Raw genomic sequence first — 17,156 nt, 5'->3', positions numbered from 1 at the left:
CCTGTTGTGAATCAGATCAATCAAAATATTCTACTTTGGATCATGGACAAACATAAATTATAGAGTATCCCTAAAATAAATGGCAAAACTTCAATATGCACTAATTATAGAAAAGACTACCCATTGTCTCTTTATGTCTTTCAGGCAATTATGACTTCCAGTAATTGTTATTTAATGTTTGTATTGCAATGATGTCCAAAAGTCCCAATTCTGACCAAGTTAAGATCCACTGTTCCCATACCTCAGCATTTAATGAGAAATGTTTACTCTGAAAGGTACTTACCTTTCAGTCTAGCCAGAAAAGTTTGAAGACATAAATGTAACAAACAACATTTGTAAGAACAGGGAAAACCAGCAGTAAGCACTCTGAACAACTACACGTGTTGCTTAGCCCATTTAAACACTCAGGGCTTCAGTTTAGTTTACTCAGTGTTTACTCACATTGCTATTCAAATACAAAAATAGAAATTTCAATGAGAGAATTTTGGACTTTATGTCTAATGTGAAGTTGTGTATAAAGAATTTGTTTAAACTTTCACTGGGATCACTTGCAGAGTATCACTTGGAAGACTCATTATATAACTATATTTTGTACTTTATGCACTTAATCTGTAATTACAGGGTAACTGGGATAACAACCCTGGGAATTAATGTTGCTGGGGACTCCGTTGAAGCTGTAATCTAAATACTGTCTTGATATTTATAGCACTTCTAAATCCCTGGGATAACTCTTGGTATTTTTTAGTTTGCATAGACAGTTGTATCTTTTCTGTGCAACATGCCTTCAGGAGCTGTAGTCCAGCTATCTATAGTATCAGTAATCTTTGGCTAGGCTTTTATTTTTGATGGCTAAAACTGTAAGCAAAATTGTGTCTTACACTGAAACTAATGTTACAGCTATGCCTGATCCATCATGGGAACAATAGTTGCTATAAATTTCCCACACCCATCTGTTACCCAGCTGCACTGGTAAATGCATTGGGCAATTTGCAGCAAACTTTGCCAAAGAACAATTTCACACCAATAAAAGCTACAACAATGTCATGCACAACACAGGTGCCTTGGAGAGTTCATGAAGGAGGACATAGGTTACAGAAAGAGATTTGTATTAATTATGATAAGGATGCATTATTTGTTACTTGATCAGAATGATCAATTGCTCATGAGATAAAATATTGGTAATTTTATTAAAACACCAGTATAGTGCATTATGGTGGGAAATTCTAAATCTGTTATCACTGTTTTTAACAGTAGTAGCTGAAGCTCTCAACCTTGGTCTTAGTCCACAGTGGAGTTATTTTAAGTAAAATACCTTTTCTAAACAACAACAAAATGGTGGTTTTGCCCTTTCTTTCTTTCCTTCTTTTTCTTTCTCCCTCTCTTCCTTTCTTTCTTTCTCTCTCTCTCTCTTTCTTTCAAAACAAAGATGATTTAATGCTTTGTGAAATATGTATACAATTCTATTTTTTACAAACTCTGATGGTTATCTATAATTCAGTTTAATTATTTAAATCCAGGCACAGCTGTAGTCCCCAAAGAGGATTGTATGCTCTGTAAAGATGGAGTGAGAATTCATAGAAAAGGGAAGAAACAATCAGTGAATATTATTACCCTAGTAGAAACTCATGCTTGTTTTCTATATCTGGATACAAATTAAATTCTTGAATGTGCAACTCCCACACACAGCTGAGTACTTTTAAATAACAGTAACATTAAACATAGTGGGCTTATATAAATATGTCCAGCTGCATGTTTAACAAAGTTTCATCAGAATCCGAATGAAGCAACTAATGATCCTGAATGGAAGACCACTGAAATTACTTTCAGAGAGAGCAGCAAGGGTTTAAAAGCTTCTTCACTTCTTGTACAAGCTAACAATCAGACGAAGGTCTGTGCTAAGCTGACGGTGTTAGTGGCTCACGTAAACTGGCTTTTTACAGCATTTTGTCCATTTCTAAGTGAGAAGATTACAAAAATACAGCTGCGTTGGTGGCAGTCCAGCAGAGAAGCCCAGGATTAAATGGGCACAGAAGCAGAGGCATCTCTGTCCTCAGGCGTGGTCCCTGCAGAAGACAATTAAGGGACATAAGGTGAGCAGCAGGAACATCCCTCCCTGCTGCCAGCAGAGTGCTCTGCCTGGCGGCTGAGCAAAACCGGGGCTCCAGGACTGCCGCAGAGGCATATTGTGCTCACCATGGGGTGTCAAACACCTCTTTCAAACAGCGGGGAAATTAAATAGAAAAACATTCTCATCAGTGCACTGCTGAGACCTAGCAAACAGGAGTGAACGCTGTAGAGCTGCGGCTGCTTTTCCAACCTATTTGTACACCACTAGCTGCTGTGGTTGACAGCCTTTCAGCACGGCTGTGTAGTTGTACAGTGGGCTGACGTACCTAGAAATACACCTGTACTGCAGGCCTCAGCATACCTGCCTGTGCACGGCGCAGTGGGGCAGGTCGTGGCTCTTTCACCACTGGTCTCTGGAGCCCTCAGCCAGCACCGCCATGCATGCCAGACAGCCTGCTTCGTGATCAATATTTTCACCATTTTAAGGTAATATCTGTCATTATTAGATTAAGAAGCCGAGCTGCTTATGCCCAAGAAATCATTTGCCGTTCGGGACTGAATTTGTCTCAACAACTGATGCGCTCCTACAGGAGGGGAACGAGGCGCGTCTCCATCCTCTCTAGTGCCTTCACCTCTCGCCCTTGTCTCTCGGTCGTACCGGCCGACGAAGCCGGCCCGGCCCGCGAACAGCTCCCGCTCACCCCGCGAGCCTCCGCGCGCCCGCTTACCCCGCCCCGCCTCGGCCCGAGCCCAGACTGCGCCCTCCACCCCCTCCGCCTCATTCCTCCACGGCGCGCTCCCGCTCCCCGCGGGGTGTCATTGGCCCCTCGGCCCGTCCCTCACGATGCCCCTGGCCCGGGATTGGCTGCGCCGCCGCCTCCCGCTCTCAGCCCCACGCCGGCGCGGGGGAGGGGCGGCCGGTAGGGCTCGGCGGCCGCGGCGGCCGATCCGCGCGCCCCTCCCCCGCCGCAGCCCAGCGTAGGCGCTCCCGCCGCACCCCCGCCCCTCTCCACCGCCTCCCACGGCCCCGGCCCCGCTCTCGCCCCGCCCCCGCCGTGCCTCCCCCCCTCTCTGCCCCGTCCCGGGCGGCGGTGCGCGGCGCCGGCAGCCGCAGGGGTGCGGCGGCCTCGGTCTCGTACGCTCCTCTGTCGCGTCCTTACCGCCACCCCCCGGGGCGTTCCCGCGGCTTCGTCGCCGCCGCCGCCGAGGCCGGGGAGGGGCGGGAGGCCGAACGGAGGAGAAGGGGGAAGCGTGCGAGAGGAGGCGGGGAGAGAGGGCGGCGGCGGGCGGGCAGGTGAGGCGGGCGGCGTCGCGCCCTGGGGGGGGGCGGGAGGGCGGCGGGGCAGCCCGGGCTGAGGCGGCGGGCGGGCGGGCAGGCAGGGACCGCGAGACTGGGGCGGGGGCGCCGTCGCTGCTGGGTGGTCGCGGCGCAGGGCGGGGCTGCCTTGGGGCAGAGTGCGGCGCCGGGAGGAGCCCTTCCCCCGTACGCACACACATATAGGCGCACACGCATAGACACACGCATACAGACACACACACACACACACATACACATACACATACACGCTCGCGCATTCGGCGCGCTGCAGCCGCCGCCCCCGTCTCGTCGAAAGCTGTTGGTTTTTTTTCTCTCTGTCCCTCCCTTCTTCCCCGCTCCCCTCCCTCCTTCCCTCCCTTCTCTCCCCGTTCAGCGGTCGGAACGCCCGATTGGATTTAATACGTTTCCTCGCGGTCGGGAGAAACTCGCGGCCGCCCAGACCCGGTTCGGACGCCCGAGGCAAGGTGAGCGGCACCGAGAGGGCCCGGGGTCGGCGGCGGCGGAGCCGTCCCTCCGCCCAGGCGGGGATTGGCAGGAAGGCGCTCTCTCCCCGTGCCGATATCCTGTTTTCGGCCTGCGCGGCCCCTCGCCCCGCGGCCCTTTGTGCGGCCCCGTCTCGCCGCGCTGCGTGAGCGACGGAGCGGCCGCGCCGGGGGGGGGCGAGCGGGGGGAGCCCGAGGAGACGGAAAGTTCCGAGCTCCGCGGGCACAGAAGTTTCTTTGTTTGCGGGAGGTGTTGGGCTGGAGGCGGTCGGCTCGGTGCTGCGCGTCCTGCCCTTGCGAATGATCGCAGCGTGGTTAAGTTCTCGGCAAATTAGAAAGTTCCGGAGGAGGCAGACGTTTTTCTTTAATCGGAAGATTCCGAGGCTCCGCGCGCCCCGTGCCCGCCGCCCGCTCTGTTCCGGGGTGCTGGCAGGAGCCGGGCGGCCCCAGGAAGGAGCCCCCGCCCAGCCCCGGGACGGCCGCGCTGCGCTGCCTTTCGCTCTGCGCGTCTCGAGGGCTTCCGTCCGAAAGAAGAAAGGCGTGCTGGTCCCTGACCGCTTAGCAGCGTGCCGCCGGGCCCCGGCTGAACGCAACCCCGCTGCTTTATTATTTTTAAGTCTAAGCGTCCCATCCGAAGTTCTTAGAGGGGAAGCTGAACGTGAAGTTCTGGTGTAAGGTTTTTGTTATTGCTGCGCTGCTCCTGTCGCGGGAGCCTGCTGGTTGCATGTAGTGAAAGCAGCGTCGCTCACCACGGACTCGCTCACATGCCTCAGAGGAGTTATTGGTCAGTCTCTTCGTGATTGGGAATGCTTGCATAAACTGGAAACCGTAGCTCTGCTGGCTTATCTAGATAGTGCTCTCCTGCCTGAGCCAGTGTGTTTGGCAGCTGCAGTGCTTCTGGTTTGTTGTATCCCAGGCGTGCTGGTGTTTGTAAGAGTTGGACAGTCACTTCTGTGCACTGCTTGGAACTGTTACGTGCACAGCTCTTTAACAGCACCTTGTATAGCAGGGAATGAGCAAAGTTATTAATCCAGCTCTGTCGGTCTGATTGAGCATGAGGACAAATGTCAGCATTTAACTGACTTAAAGTAGTGTCTGGTGCTGATAACAAGTAGATGATTTGGCTTGTTTATGGACTTACCTTTCTAAGCAGCAGAAAGGTTATTCTGAGGTGGCTGAAAGGGCTGGACAGAATAAATGACAGTGAACTTTGATTTCCTTATATGGGTGGTGCTTGGCAAAAAAGCAATGAAGTCTAAATAGAGTAATCTTTTTACAAAGAACGGTCACTTTCCAAGCCAGTGTTTTAGCCCCAGTAATGACTTGAGATTCCATGGGGGGATAGATACTGTAGCAGTGCATGACAAATTTAGTTGTAAACGACTGTGTTCTAATGGAGGCAATTTTGTTTCTTTTCAGACCTTTTGTGTTCCTCATGATGCACTTGATATTTTTCAATGTGGTGGGGAAGAATAGATCCTTGTAGTGGAGCAGCAACTTTTTACGCTGGTGTTTTGTCACCATGGTAGCTGTGGATAAGGCTCTTTTTAATGATGAAAGTGGAATTCAGTACTGCGTACAGCTAATCGTTATATCACAGAATACCATTCATGTCATTAACATAGCTTAGAAGTTATGAAGGAGTGTATTCTTCCTTGAGATCAACCATCTCAACTGAATTAGGCTGACATTGGTATTTGTGTTATGAAAAAAATGATGCAAACATACACGTGGCAGCTCGCATTATTTGGAGCAGCACATTCATAGGTAAGTGTTGATGGCTTGGGGAAACATTCTTTTTACCTGGCCGTTCCTTGCTTATGAGTTAAATTAAGCTCATGTAAACATTAGTAATTTTATGTAGGTATGTTTAGTGAACAAGGTGGAAATTACAGGATATGGCACGCTATGGAATATGATTATCACAGTGACCACTGTATGTTGTTTGAATGGTCTTAGCAAAAGTATGAGTGTAGTTTTATTACTAATAAGTCAGACAGTACATAATATTTGATATAAATGTGATGTTCTGAAAGTTGGCCGGTGTAGTAGACTGGTGTAAGAAAACCAATTTATGCTTTGTCCTTGGTGGAGTTGGTTCAGAGATCACCGATCTGAGTGAGGAGGGCCATGCTTGGAGGATCCTCATTAGGTAGGGCGCATATGTGTAACATGCATTTAACTTACCATGTTAGCAGTAGGTTCTAGAAATAGAAAGGGATGGGAGCAGGATTCTTCAACTCAACTTTCCTGTTGGGGTGTAATGAATCATTACCTGTCTGCTTTGGGCTTTTTGTTCTGTTTTTATTCTTCCTGCTTACAAACAAAAAGGAAAATCCTCTGGGGAAAATGTTATGTAAAGATCAAATGCTTGATATGTCATCTTTCAGAAAGTTCTCCCTATGGAATAAGCTAAAAGACCATCTGACGTTTACAGATCTAACCTCTTCCGTATGAGTAACTGGTCAGGCGGACAGGAAAACTGCTCTTAGGGATACAAAAACTGTTTCATTTTGTGAGCATGTAGGTGTTGATGTTAACAGTCAATACAGGTTTAAGTCTGAATTATCTGGAAAATGAAGGTTCAGATACATTGCTATTTTGCATTTGTTAGCTTTTAAAGTAAAACTGTGTCAGACAATACTTTTCATATCAGAATGAAAACTTTAAATAATTTGTTAATCAGTTATTTATTAACTATTTACTGATTTCATTATTTTCTCAAGCTTAAAAAGTACACTGTTGTGGTAACCTATTAGTTTGCTAGCCTAGAATCTTTGTAACACCTGTAAGTCCAAAACACCACTTATAAGTAAAAGCTACTTTTCTACATTTAGAGAAGTTGAACTGATTTGGAGTTTTGTTTCATGTTTTGAGTACATAAAGATTTTTTTTTTTTTTCTAGTGTCGTGGTAATGTGAACAATTCTGTGTTGGCAGACTCTGGTCCAGTTCTGGACAAGAACTACATTTTTGGTGGTGTTTGGGGTAGGAGGCTGGTCAGAGCTTCACATGAGTTTCCCACAGTCTTAACTGTTCTCTTCATCCTGGGTAGCAGCTGCTGTGTGCCTCTGCAGTTTCGAACTGTGAAGGTGGCATGCAGAACCCACAGTCAGCACAGCTGGCACACTGTCTCTTGCCGTGTAAAGATCAATAAAAAACAGTGTCTATTGTACTTCAGTAACTATTAATTATTCGGCAGCTTTATTTGGTTTGAGGAAACAGGTGAGAGCTTAACTGGACTTGGTGTACTTGGTTTCTTTCATTTTTATTTTTCTGTGAAATTTTTAATTAGTAAAAAGATGGCTACTAAAATACAGCTTTAACTTCTGATTAAAAATTCACTGTTCATGTGTTGCGAGTATAACTTTGTAACAACTAATTTTTGAAAGTGAGGATGCTGATTTGGTAGAGATCTATAAATCATTTTCCGTGTAAGAAGAATAGGAGAGGTAAATATTGCTGTAATGAAGTTGCTAGTATTTTTACGTAGTAACCGTGGGACTATTCTACTTTTTTGGTAATGTTCTTCATCATCTGCTCTTAAGGTTTTTTTTTTTTTTCCCTCTGATACTTATTTCAGTACAGCTATTGACTTATTACTCTTTGTTTAATTTTGTCTGTATTTTCTGTAAAGGTGATGTAGAAGCAGGGAATGTGCAATTATTTGGTGTAACTTGAATTAGCACTGCCCTGTACTCTCCCTCTGCCCTGATTTCAGCCCAGACAGTGGTGTTTGGCTGCTGTGAGCAATGAGTGTGTGGCTGGGGCTGGACCAGGCCACTCAGTGGGGCAGAGCTGCCAGTGTGATGGTGTGTTTCAGGTGGCAGTTGCAGGTTGGAATGTCCTGTGCTGTACTTTGAACATGCCTGGTCTAGACCTAAAAGGTTACTTAAAATAATAAAGACAGCATCTGTCCTTGTAAGAATGAAGGTACCTCAAAGATGAATGATTCAAAAATGTACAACTTCTGCCTAGTTTCCCAAATTTTAAATATGATATTATACATCTTTGTATCTTTTTAAAATGAAGCTATGGGTTCTCCAGCTCTCTGTAACTCTAAGTTCTGCAAGTATAAAGCTATAATATATATGCAAATTGAAGCAGCTGCTATAAGCAAACTTTTTGATTCTAATTCTCATTTCTGTGTAAACGCCTTTGCAGGAGTAACAACTGGAAGAAATTGCAGGTTGGTAATCTCAGAGTGGTCGGTTAAGAATTCACTAGGTGTATGAGCAAAACTGAACATTGTTATAAGCTTATAATGATCTCATAATGTTCAGTTCTCTTTTTGTGTAGTTCAGTATGTACATTCCTGCACTTCTTGTCTTGTAGTCTTTGTCATGAAACTTGCAAAGGTGGAATAAACAGAGATAAATAATTTACTACTTGAACTATGTCTGTTTGACTGTTCTGCATTATCACACTTCCAGTGGGAGAGACTGCAGCTGTGTGAGCAGAATTTCTGGGAACAGATAGGAAGGGACTACTTGTTTGAAGTGTTGAGTGTTATGCTCTCTTGAAGGTAAAATTCTGTTTTTGAAGTAGATGCCTTCCTGTGGGCTGGTTGTGCTCAGTGTCTACCTCTTGTCTCAGTTGTGCTGGTTGCTAGCTTTAGGCTTAGAGGAAGCTCTGATGTAGTGTACAAAAGTAGTGTACGAAAGCGTACAAGAGTACTTGCATGAAAAGTTTCTAGTGCAATTCTGATTTCAAAAGGATTCTGTGAAGTGGCCAGCGACTTTCTCTCTTTGTTCAGATACATTTGGTTATCAATGCTGAATTTAAAATATCTGAAATTCTATCTATATCCCTGGAAAACTGGATGTAAAAATGATCTACATCTGAATAGTGTCTGAAACGCAGCACCAGATTCTTTTGAACATAAGTTGCAGGTTCAGCAAAAATCAGAATGTTTTTGCCATGGATGTAATTTTTAGTGTTTGGATGATGGAAAGCATTTCCAGACTCATTTGGAATGTTTCTGGTAGGCTGCTAGGAAATAGAACGTTTTGAGAGCTGCTGCTTTTTCTCTGCACTTTACTGTAGTGATCTTGGAATTAATCTTTTTGAGGGAAGAAGTGATAGCTCTGAAAATGATCCCAGTTGTCAGTAATTTGTCAGCAAAATTAATATCAGTGGTAACCAACATGACTTCATCAAAGGCAAGTCATGCTTGACAAACTTGGTGGCCTTTCATGATGGAGTTAGAGCGTCAGTGGATAAGGAAGAGCAACTGATGTCATCTGTCTGGACTTGTGCAAAGCACAGATAGAGACTGGGCAGAGAATGGCTTGAGAGCAGCCTTGAGAAGAAGGATTTGGGTATGTTGGCCGATGGAAGATTCAGCACAAGACAGCAATGTGTGCTTGCAACCCAGAAGGCCAACTGTCCTGGTTTGCACCAAGAAAAGTGTGGCCAGCAGGTCGAGGAAGATGATTCTATCCCTCTTATTCTGCTCCCATGAGACCCCACCTGGAGTGCTGTATACAGTTCCCAACACAAGAAGGACATGGAGCTGTTGGAGGGGGTCCAGAGGAGGGCCACAAAGATGAGAGGGCTGTAGCACCTCTACTATGAAGACAGGCTGAGAGAGCTGTAACTATTCAGACTGGAGAAGAGAAAGCTTCAAGGAGACCTTATAGCAGCCTTCCAGTACCTGAAGGGGGCCTACAGGAAAGCTGGGGAGGGATTCTTTAGAAGGGCAGGTGACAGGATGAAGGGAAATATTTTAAACTGGAAGAGGACAGATTTAGACTAAGTATTAGGAAGAAATTCCTTACTGTGAGGGTGGTGAGACACTGGAACATGTTGCCAGAGAACTTTTGGATGCCCCCACCCAGGAAGAGTTCAGGGCCAGGCTGGATGGGACTTTGAGCCACCTGGTCTAGAGGGAGGTGTCCCTGCCTATAGCAAGGGATTGGAACTAGGTGATCTTAAAGGTCCCTTCCAACCCAAACCATTCTGTGGTTCTATGATTACTGCAGTTCTTCTGTTTTCATTTACAGGTAACCCTGAAAATGGAATAGGGGTAGATTATATGAAATAGGATATCAGAGAACTCTTAAATAATTATACTAATTTCTTATTATTATTTCTTTCTCTGTTATGTTTAATAATCTGCATGTGCTTATCTGTACTTGCGGTCCAAGTAAAAGAAAAGCTTGGCTAGATAAGTATTTCCAAGATCAAGGTATATATTTTTAATAAAAGTAAAGTGAAAATTGTGACAGGAAAAAAGCCTAGGGCCTTCCTGACCTTAGTGTTCTACAGCCACTTGTGCTACAGAGTATAACTTGCAGGTGTTGAATTCACTTGTTTTCCCTTTCTTCTAATGGATGGGTGCACTGAGGGAAGATGAATGTGCTTACAGCTGTTATCTTACACTCTCGAGATGCTGCTTGTATATCTTTTTGCAGTGGCAAATGACTTGATGGTGACCTGGAAGGTCATCTTGGTAGTGAGCTCTTCCTAGGAGAGCATACTCATTTTGGATTTCTGCTCTCATGATCATTTGTGATATTAGCTCTGAAACCATGGATCTTTAAATTCTGAGCTGCGCTTTTTTGTTTGTTTGTTTTCGTTTTGTTTCTGAGCTGACTAGTGAGAGAAAATTCCTTAAGTTCACATCTCTGTGACTCATAGTTAGTCACAGTTATCCAGTGTTTGTACGGTTTAATTCAGCTCTACTAAACTTATGTAGGATTATTTATTCTAAGTAAAGGAAAATACTAGTGAATTTTTCAGTAGATTACTTTCTGGGGGAAGAATTTGCAGACACAGGGAATAGAGTGAAGAATGCTAAATAGTACTTGGAAAAAAATGTAAAATTTGACTTCAAGGTAATTTTTGTTGGTTCATGTATGGGTGTTGTTTTTTTTTTTTTTTTTTTTTTTTTTAGTTTTCCTGAAGGAAAAAATTAACTTAAGGCTTCAGTTGTAAGTGGAAAGAGGAGAAAGATGCTTAAACCTGTGTGTTCCCATCCTGTCTGGGAATGTGGCAGGAAGGGGAAATCAATTGGGCCTCTGAATTTGGCGTGCCATCTGGCACTAATTCTGATAGATAAGATCAGAAACACTGACATGGGAGAGAGAAACCACTGGAGCTTTACTGTTTTTACTATGCTATTGTTTAACTACAGTGCATCATTGGCATCTTATTTTAAGAGATTTTTTTTTTCCTGAAACAATGTTCTATATAGGAGGGAGCTTTCTGTGGGTGTTACAAAATCCTGTTCTTCCAGTGCATTATTCTTAATGTAGACTTCCATACTTCAGGTCTCTTACCAGAAATTTCATCTAAGAAATTTAAAACATAGACAATACAAAAACTAAAAAAGCAAGGTAAAATTAAAATGACCCTTAATAGACTTAGATGAGACAAATTTACTTCTTCATTTGTATTTATCTGAGTGAGCTCCTCATCTTTTCAAGCAGCACTTTTGTCTTGCTTCACTGAAGCAAAGCAAAGGTGCTGAGGATTGTGGCATTCCTGTGTTCTTCTTGCAGTGCTGCTTTTACTAGAGAAAGGTGGAGCAGGCAAATGTTTTTGTGGAGTTTTCCTGTTCGGTACTGGTAAAAAGGAAGGAGAGGCATTGTCAGGATTTCCAGTGTTCTGTATTCCTTCATGACATTGCTGTTACTGAACTGGTTGTACAGTAGCAGTCTGTGACAACTCATGGGAAAGATGATGGCCCTGTAAAGAGAATGAATTAAAACAGGATTACAGGATGGAAGAGAAGTGAATCTCTACTCACAGTTACTTTTAGATCTCATTCTTACTTTTCTCTTACCTCTACTTCAAAAAACCTGGTCACGAAGCAGCAAACTGTAACCCAGACTTTCAGAAACAGTGCACTCACTTCCATCTGTCCCAGGTGTAGTAAGTCCCTGCCTGTTGCTACTGAATTCAATTAGGTGTTCAATCATTTCAGATTCATAGATAACAAGATATTCAATTTGTGTTAAATACTAATAGTGTTAGATTTCAACTTCCGAATTTGAAATATCTTTTTTGGAATGACCTTAGCATGGGAATGCTATTAATTTTCCTGAAACTTGTATAAACTTGTTTTTAATCATTGAAGCGTCTGAGGGGAGAAGTACCTATTGGATAATTAAAGTTATTTGAAATCACAGTTAAGAATTTTTCTGGAATTTCCACTCTGTCTTCTTCAGGTCTTTTTCCTAGTGTGAGGAAAAAAGGCTTATTACGTCAGCAGCCAATTAGTAAAGCACTGCCCTACTTCTTAAAATATTTCTTTGGTGCCACTGAAGTAACTATTTTCCTCCTACTAAAAAAGCATGGGATTTAGGGAAGTTAAGTGGAAGTTTTGAGGCTGTAATTTGCACTGTGATGGGAAGGAAGAATGAATTGTTTAAACTTTCTTATTGGTGAAAACTTTTTCTCTATTTAAGCTGTATTAACAACTTTGATAATTTGGTTACAGGGAACTTGTCCTTCAGTGTAGTTGTCTAAATTCCAAATAATTCTTCAATTATTATTTTTTTTAATTGTGAACTGTAAACTACTACTCCTCACTATCTAAGGAGACAAAAAATACATTGGAAACCACTTAAGAAAACATATATATTTTAAACTTTGTTCTAACGTTTTCTTATCTAATCTTCAGAACACCTGATGCGTTAAAATAAAACTTATTGTGGTTTTTGATTTTTTTTTTTTAAAGTCTGATCATAGTCTGTTAGCATGGAATAACACAACAGTACATAAAGAGAAAAATAACTTCACTTACATGCTTAGTTACTGTGTTAGGAGTGAAAAGAGATTACAAATTGGCAAAACTGAAGTTGCATGTTCTAAAAGTAAAGCTAAATACGGGTCAAGAAAAATAGTGCTTCACCACGTGGGAGACTTCTTGAAAAGTCTTGTATTTAGAACCATGGCTCAGGCAAAGAAAAGTAATTCTTGTATACCAAAATTGTAATTGCTGATTGATATAGATGAGGATTTATGTATGTATGTATGAATGTATAAGAAGAAAAAAAATAAAGTTCAGGCATTCGTTTGTTTGTCCAAGACACTAATGCTGCTGAGAGGGGTTTTGGCCTAGTATGTATCATTATTATTGTGTAAACTAGAAGGAGAAGGTACACTGAATCTGGAAAATACTGATTTTTATTTTTAATTCTCTTTATTGAAATAGACTGGCTATTCCTTACCGAAACAGTGAAAAAAGTGCTTTTTAAAGCTTAACTGCAAATATAAACTTGCTTTTCCAGTACAACATTTCGTAAAAACATATGGGAAGGCAAAAAATAAACTGACTTGCTGAGATGGGTAGCGGAATAATGACAGAAATGCTCTTTAAGACAGAGCATTCAAAAGAAAACTCAAACTCCTTTTGCATGTTCTGTTTCTTTAAGCACTGCATTTCATTACAGCATTTTGTCTTTCAGAATGCATCTATACTTGTGTTTGTAGTAGTATCTGTTTTGTTTTTTTTTGTTGTTGTTGTTGTTGTTTTTTTGTTTTTTTTGCAATAGAGCAGTCCCTAATGGGGATTGAATATGTGCCTCTGCAAGCACTCCTGTCTTTTAAACTGTGTTCTGTGAGTGGGTTTCCGCTTGTATTACTTTCACCACCAGCTGAGTTGTGTAACCTGTTTATATGTGGTGCAGGAGTTTTCTGGGCAGCTTATCTGCTTTGTTATTAGCTTCAAGGTATTTGGTATAGTTCTTCCTCTCATGTTTCCAGTCTCTGATTTCTGGTTCTCAGTCTCTTATTTTTTTGAGCCTACTATGTTCGTCTGACCTTTGTTTGATCATCCTAATTTTAGCTAGAAGTTTTGGTAATTATGTTTTTGGAGTGGGGTGCATATGAAGCAGGACATCAGGTTTTTGTTTTTAATATACAGACTGCACATTGTAAAAAAAAAAAAAAAAAAAAAAAAAAATTAACTGTCGATCTTCTGATGGAAATTTTCTTTTTTCTTTCCCCTTTACCATGTTAATTTGTGTTGTACTGCTATGTGTTTCATGAATTTATCTGCGGGAAAAGTCTAGTTAACAGATGAGAACTTTTATACTGAAATACTGCATATTTACAACAGTGCAGCTTGCTTGCTTAAAAACCTTTACTATCTGCTGCAGATGGCTGAGTAGTGTAAGGAGTGGTTTCCTGGCTACATTGTACATGAAGTGCCAAATATGATGAGAGCAGTTTTGTGCTGGAATACCAAAATATATTAAATTCATTCAGGAAGCAACATATGTCAAATGAATAAAAATTTCACACTCATGCAAAACAGAATATGTTAGCTATGCTTTTCAAATCTGTTCCCCTACCCTCACAAACTGGGGGGTTAAAAGGACTTAGTGTTGTATGTATTGAGAGTAGTATTAAGTATTAATTGCTGGGTTAGGCTTTTGGTATTTTCTTTACTGTTCATTTCCCTATACCTTTGCTTTTTTTATTAACACGTGCTGTATACTGAAATGGAAACTTAAAGGCTATCAGTAGGGGTGTTGTATATGAAAAAGAATATTTTAATTTTTGAATATTTAGGCATGTGCACGGCATATAAGACCATTTATTTAATTTGTTATGGCTGGTGACATGCTTTTCTTTACCTTCTGAAGAGAGATGTATGTATTTGCTTGATATTGCAGGTAGAGAAACAGCATTGTTAATGTCTCCTGCTGTTAATTTTTCACTTCTGCCCTAACTCTGCAATTTCAGCAAGTTCTCAAGATGGGAAGTGAAAACATTCAATAATAGCTCCATGTATTGCAGGATTTCATGATAAGGAAGCAAACTCATGGTAGAGGGCATTTTGTTGTATCTTACTTCCTTGTTTGCAAAGAGGGTGGTGGTCACTTTGTTTCAGTTTCCAATTCTAAATTTGTAGATTTTGCTTCTGCTCTCAAGTAATTTGAAAACTTTAATTTTGTAGCTGTCTTTAACCCAGAGAAACAGCGTGTATGTTTAAAGCAGTACTTTCTGAATGTTTTTTTTCTTCTGCCACTAGTCATACAGTTAGATAATTCACTGAGGTTAATTTTTTACATGAGGTCTTCAGTGTCGTTCTGTCTTGTGATAGCACCCTGAAGGAGGAGGGAGTTGAGGAAGTATTTTCATAGCTGTGGCAAGCATGGATTTATTTAAATCAAGCATTTAATAATGAGATAGTTTCACCTAAAACTTGGCTGTAGCTGAAGCCATAATAATTTCTGTATTCTTTTTGTATAAATGTGTGTGTAGGTATGCAAGATTAACAGATCTGTCTTGAAGTGGAGTGCAATCTTGCTAATCTTGTCTTCTGAACTGAAGAAGAAATGTTGGTGTTTCTCTTTTGAATTCTCTGTTGCTTCTTGGAGTCTTTAGCTTTTCCATGGTAATGATGCTACCAAGAAAGTGTTCATGTGCTGAGACAATATGTACAGCCCATAAGAATTTCTGCAGTTACTTCTGTGTGTTTAGGTCCACCTCATTTCAGTTCTTGTGTGCTTTCAGATTTGTTTTGCCACTCTACCAGTTTTCCCTGACTGTGATGTATTATTTTGTCTGGTCTCACCAGCTCTCTTCAGTATAGTAGTAGTCTCTATCAGTATATATCATATAGCTAGGAGAGATTCTGTAGAGAGCATAAATAGGAATGAAAATGTCTTCTTTCTCTGCCTTAATTGTCTGCAGCATGGCAGCTGTCTTCATTCTAACCAAGAAATTTTGTGTTTTATGAACAAATGTTGGTCCTGTTATGCATAGGAAAGCCTTTCCTGTTCAAGCACGATACATTCCATTGTTTCTACTCCTCTCCATATTTATCAGTGGCTGCAACTCTGTCCTGTAGCTACTGAATTTTAGAAAGTATCAGAAGTAATGACATGAAGAAATTTTCCATCAGGTCCATGGTTTACTTCTGTCCTTTTTTTGTTTGAACAACTTCAGTTCTCATCACTTATAGTTTTAATAGGTAAACAAAACTATGGAGTCCACTGATTTATTTATTCTTCCTCTGGAGTTCACTCCAGATTTTCTACTAACATGTATATGTTATTGGTAGCAATGTAGAGCCAACTTCTCATATTTAGTGAGTCTCTCTCTCTAAAAACATCTTAAGTAAACAATTATCTTATTGTGAATTTTACCCTTTGTAACAATTATCTTATTGTGAATTTTACCCTTTGTGAGATAGTTTGCAACTCAAATCTGCTCTATGTTCTGGTTTATAATAGCATCTTGATTGTTATGCTTTGTTTCATCCTTCCTAGTGTTTTCCTTTTGAAAGTATCCCTTCTCCTTAGGCTGTCAAAGACTGACTGTAGATTTGCAAGCAGGATAGAAGAGAGTTCTGTGGAATTTTTATCCGTTTCTTATCAGAATTATGTTAGGTGTGCATTTCACTCTAACTTGAATTCAAATCTCATGTGGTCTGCAGAGACACTGGTTTCATCCATACAAACTATTAGACTTGCTTTACATCTGAACAGCTAAACGTTCCCCAGTAGTTGTTTTATTACAAGGACTTAACATGGCATAAATTGTTTCACTTTTTAAAATTGGGAATGGGTTGCATCCTTCTCTAAGTAGTAGGTCTATCTGATATGGAGTGGCAATAGGACAGATGGGAGATGCAGTGGCCCAACTGTGTATTTCACAACTTTGTTTCTTTTTACAAATCTATTTGCTATTTAAAAAAAAAAAAAAAAAAAGGTTTTGAATTAAAACTTGGTATTCATTTTCTACGGGATTATTTTAGCCTTAGTATTATATTTATATATTTGTATTATATTTCTATTTATATTATATATATTAATATATATAGTATTAGTCCACACCAGCTGAAAAGCTAAAATTCTTAACCAGGAACGTTTACTAATAAAGTGCTTTCTGGTATTGGTTGCTTTTGAATTTAAGAATTAGTTCCTAGTTTATTTATATGAAAAACAAACCAAGACAAAAAAAACAACAGCCACAGTTTGACATGTTAGGGGTGATGGTCTCTTCTGTATGATATAGTTTTGTTTGTTTAATGAATGTAAAGCTAGATGTTACTAACATATAAAGCATTACTTTAGATTTATGAAAATTAATATTTTGTCACAAAAATATTTACAGTATTTGCTGAAAAGGTTGTCTTTCACTTAGACCACATCCTATAGGTATTTCTTTTAGTTCTGACCTTCAAATGTACAACTGCTGACATAGCATTACGTAGACTATAACTTTGCTTCTTCTTGTGGCCTGGAGTATCTGCAGAACTGAGATTTGGAATGGTTAACTATTTTTATTTTTATTTTTATTTTTATTTTTATTTTTATTTTTATTTTT

At 41.1% G+C, this 17,156-nt stretch overlaps 1 protein-coding gene across 9 annotated transcripts in view; it reads left to right on the top strand.

Annotated features, from left to right (window-relative positions):
- Positions 1–3,334: 3,334 nt before the first annotated feature.
- ERBIN (erbb2 interacting protein) overlaps positions 3,335–17,156 on the top strand; it is a 110,758-nt gene continuing 96,936 nt past the window's right edge. For 8 of the 9 annotated variants that reach the window (XM_042875114.1, XM_042875113.1, XM_042875115.1 and 5 more), the window contains exon 1: positions 3,578–3,849. The gene's annotated coding sequence lies outside the window, so the exon portion shown is untranslated. Of the gene's footprint in view, positions 3,362–3,577; positions 3,850–17,156 lie in introns of those variants that run through there. The other variant, XM_042875112.1, reaches the window with a different exon arrangement.

The sequence above is a fragment of the Lagopus leucura genome, unplaced genomic scaffold (assembly GCF_019238085.1).
Source record: "Lagopus leucura isolate 7727_CA_CO unplaced genomic scaffold, USGS_WTPT01 Super-Scaffold_100014, whole genome shotgun sequence".
NCBI lineage: Eukaryota > Metazoa > Chordata > Aves > Galliformes > Phasianidae > Lagopus > Lagopus leucura.
This window is presented reverse-complemented; position numbering and strand designations above follow the sequence as displayed.